Source organism: Nomascus leucogenys, chromosome 1a (genome assembly GCF_006542625.1).
Source record: "Nomascus leucogenys isolate Asia chromosome 1a, Asia_NLE_v1, whole genome shotgun sequence".
In the NCBI taxonomy this organism is placed as follows: Eukaryota; Metazoa; Chordata; class Mammalia; order Primates; family Hylobatidae; genus Nomascus; species Nomascus leucogenys.
In genome coordinates, this window is record NC_044381.1 from 40,168,003 (window position 1) to 40,172,443 (window position 4,441).

The following is a 4,441-nucleotide window of genomic DNA, read 5'->3' on the forward strand; positions in this document are numbered from 1 at the left end:
TGATTGCCCTGGCCAGAACTTCCAACACTATGTTGAATAGGAGTGGTGAGAGAGGGCATCCCTGTCTTGTGCCCGTTTTCAAAAGGAATGCTTCCAATTTTTGCCCATTCAGTATGATATTGGCTGTGGGTTTGTCATAGATAGCTCTTATTATTTTGAGATACGTCCCATCAATACCTAATTGAGAGTTTTTAGCATGAAGGGCTGTTGAATTTTGTTGAAGGCCTTTTCAGCATCTGTTGAGATAATCATGTGGTTTTTGTCTTTGGTTCTGTTTATATGCTGGATTACGTTTATTGATTTTCATATGTTGAACCAGCCTTGCATCCCAGGGATGAAGCCCACTTGATCACGGTGGATAAGCTTTTTGATGTGCTGCTGGATTTGGTTTGCCAGTATTTTATTTATGATTATTGCATCAAAGTTCATCAGGGATATCAGTCTAAAATTCTTTTTTTGTTGTGTCTCTGCCAGGCTTTGGTATCAGGATGATGCTGACCTCATAAAATGAGTTAGGGAGGATTCCCTCTTTTTCTATTGATTGCAATAGTTTCAGAAGGAATGGTACCAGCTCCTCCTTGTACCTCTGGTAGAATTCGGCTGTGAATCCATCTGGTCCTGGACTTTTTTTTGGTTGGTAGTCTATTAATTATTGCCTCAATTTCAGAGCCTGTTACTGGTCTATTCAGGGGTTCAACTTCTTCCTGGTTTTGTCTCGGAAGGGTGTATGTGTCCAGGAATTTATCCATTTCTTCTAGATTTTCTAGTTTATTTGTGTAGAGGTGTTTGTAGTATTCTAGGATGGTAGTTTGTGTTTCTGTGGGATCGGTGGTGATTTCCCCTATATCATTTTATATTGCATCTATTTGATTCTTCTCTCTTTTCTTTTTTATTAGTCTTGCTAGCAGTCTATCAATTTTGTTGATCTTTTCAAAAAACCAGCTCCTGGATTCATTGATTTTTTGAAGGGTTTTTTGTGTCTCTATCTCCTTCAGTTCTGCTCTGATCTTAGTTATTTCTTGCCTTCTGCTAGCTTTTGAATGTGTTTGCCTTTGCTTCTCTAGTTCTTTTAATTGTGATGTTAGGGTGTCAATTTTTTATCCTTCCTGTTTTCTCTTGTGGGCATTTAGTGCTATAAATTTCCCTCTACACACTGCTTTAAATGTGTCCCAGAGATTCTGGTATGTTGTGTCTTTGTTCTCATTGGTTTCAAAGAACATCTTTATTTCTGCCTTCATTTTGTTATGTACCCAGTAGTTATTCAGGAGCAGGTTGTTCAGTTTCCATGTAGTTGAGCAGTCTTAAGTGAGTTTCTTAATCCTGAGTTCTAGTTTGATTGCACTGTGGTCTGAGAGACAGTTTGTTATAATTTCTGTTCTTTTACATTTGCTGAGGAGTGCTTTACTTCCAATTATGTGGTCAATTTTGGAATAAGTGTGATGTGGTGCTGAGAAAAGTGTATATTCTCTTGACTTGGGGTGGAGAATTCTGTAGATGTCTATTAGGTCTGCTTGGTGCAGAGCTAAGTTCATTTCCTGGATATCCTTGTTAACTTTCTGTCTCATTGATCTGTGTAATGTTGATAGTGGGGTGTTAAAGTCTCCCATTATTATTGTGTGGGAGTCTAAGTCTCTTTGTAGGTCTCTAAGGACTTGCTTTATGAATCTGGGTGCTCCTGTATTGGGTGCATATATATTTAGGATAGTTAGCTCTTCTTGTTGAATTGATCCCTTTACCGTTATGTAATGGCCTTCTTTGTCTCTGTAGATCTTTATTGGTTTAAAGTCTGTTTAATCAGAGACTGGGATTGCAACCCCTGCTTTTTTTTTTTGTTTTCTGTTTAGTAGATCTTCCTCCATCCCTTTATTTTGAGCCTATGTGTGTCTCCACACGTGAGATGGGTCTCTTGAATACAGCACACTGATGGGTCTTTACTCTTTATCCAATTTGCCAGTCTGTGTCTTTTAATTGGAGCATTTAGCCCATTTCCATTTAAGGTTAATATTGTTATGTGTGAATTTGATCCTGTCATTATGATATTAGCTGGTTATTTTGCTCGTTAGTTGATGCAGTTTCTTCCTAGCATCGATGGTCTTTACAATTTGGCATGTTTTTGCAGTGGCTGGTACTGGTTGTTCCTTTTCATGTTTAGTGCTTCCTTCAGGAGCTCTTGTAAGGCAGGCCTGGTGGTGACAAAATCTCTTAGCATTTCTTGTCTGTAAAGGATTTTATTTCTCCTTCACTTACGAAGCTTAGTTTGGCTGGATATGAAATTCTGGGTTGAAAATTATTCTCTTTAAGAATGTTGAATATTGGCCCCCACTCTCTTCTGGCTTGTAGAGTTTCTGCCTAGAGATCTGCTGTTAGTCTGATGGGCTTCCCTTTGTGGGTAACCCGACCTTTCTCTCTGGCTGCCCTTAACATTTTTTCCTTCATTTCAACTTTGGTGAATCTGACAATTATGTGTCTTGGAGTTGCTCTTCTTGAGGAGTATCTTTGTGGAGTTCTCTGTGTTTCCTGAATTTGAATGTTGGCCTACCTTGCTAGGTTGGGGAAGTTCTCCTGGATAATATCCTGCAGAGTGTTTTCCAACTTGGTTCCATTCTCCCTGTCACTTTCAGGTAGACCAATCAGACATGGATTTGGTCTTTTCACATAGTCCCATATTTCTTGGAGGCTTTGTTCGTTTCTTTTTACTCTTTTTTCTCTAAACTTCTCTTCTCGCTTCATTTCATTCATTTGATCTTCATTCACTGATACCCTTTCTTCCAGTTGATCGAATTGGCTACTGAAGCTTGTGCATGCGTCACATAGTTCTCGTGCCATGGTCTTTAGCTCCATCAGGTCATTTAAGGTCTTCTCTACACTGTTTATTCTAGTTAGCCATTCGTCTAATCTTTTTTCAAGGTTTTTAGCTTCTTTGCAATGGGTTCGAACATCCTCCTTTAGCTCAGAGAAGTTTGTTATTACTGATCGTCTGAAGCCTTCTTCTCTCAACTCGTCAAAGTCATTCTCCATCCAGCTTTGCTCCACTGCTGGCGAGGAACTGCGTTCCTTTGGAGGAGAGGAGGTGCTCTAATTTTTAGAATTTTCAGCTTTTCTGCTTTGGTTTCTCCCCATCTTTGTGGTTTTATCTACCTTTGGTCTTTGATGATGGTGACATACAGATGGGGTTTTGGTGTGTATCTCCTTTCCGTTTGTTAGTTTTCCTTCTAACCGTCAGGGCCCTCAGCTGCAGGTCTGTTGGAGTTTGCTGGAGGTTCACTCCAGACCCTGTTTGCCTTGGCATCACCGGCGGAGGCTGCAGAACAGCAAATACTGCAGAATGGCAAATGTTGCTGTCTGATCGTTCCTCTAGAAGCTTCATCTCAGAGGGGCACCTGACTGTATGAGGTGTCAGTCAGCCCCTACTGGGAGGTGCCTCCCAGTTAGGCTACTCGGGGGTCAGGGACCCACTTGAGGAGGCAGTCTGTCCATTCTCAGATCTCAAACTCCATGCTGGGAGAACCACTACTCTCTTCAAAGCTGTCAGACAGGGACTTTTAAGTCTGCAGAAGTTTCTGCTGCCTTTTGTTCAGCTATGCCCTGCCCCCACAGGTGGAGTCTACAGAGGCAGGCAGGCCTCCTTGAGCTTCGGTGGGCTGCACCCAGTTTGAGCTTCCCGGCAGCTTTGTTTACCTACTGAAGCCTCAGCAATGGCGGGTGCCCTTCCCCAAGCCTCTCTGCTGCCTTGCAGTTTGATCTCAGACTGCTGTGCTAGCAGTGAGCGAGGCTCTGTGGGCGTGGGACCCTCCAAGCCAGGCGTGGGATATAATCTCCTGGTGTGCCGTTTTCTAAGACCCTTAAAAAAGCACAGTATTAGGGTGGGAGTGTCCCAGTTTTTCCGGGTGCTGTCTGTCACAGCTTCCCTTGGCTAGGAAAGGGAATTCCCCGACCCCTTGTGCTTCCTGGGTGAGGCGATGCCTCGCCCTGCTTCGGCTCATACTCTGTGGGCTGCACGCACTGTCCTGCACCCACTGTCCAAAAAGCCCCAGTGAGATGAACCCAGTACCTCAGTTGGAAATGCAGAAATCACCCATCTTCTGCATCGCTCACACTGGGAGCTGTAGACTGAAGCTCTTCCTATTTGGCCATCTTGGAACCTCCGGCAGTTTCTTACAAAGCTAAACATTCACTTCTCATTTGACCCAGAAATTCCACTTCTAGGTATTTACTCAGGAGAAAGGAAACTTTAAAGACAAATGTTCAGCCTGGTGCGGTGGCTCACGCCTTTAATCCCAGTACTTTGGGAGGCTGAGGTGGGCAGATCACCTGAGGTCAGGAGTTCAAGACCAGCCTGACCAACATGGTGAAACCCCGTCTGTACTAAAAATGCGAAAATTAGCTAGGCGTGGTGGTGCATGCCTGTAATCCCAGCTACCAGGGAGGCTGAGGCAGCAGA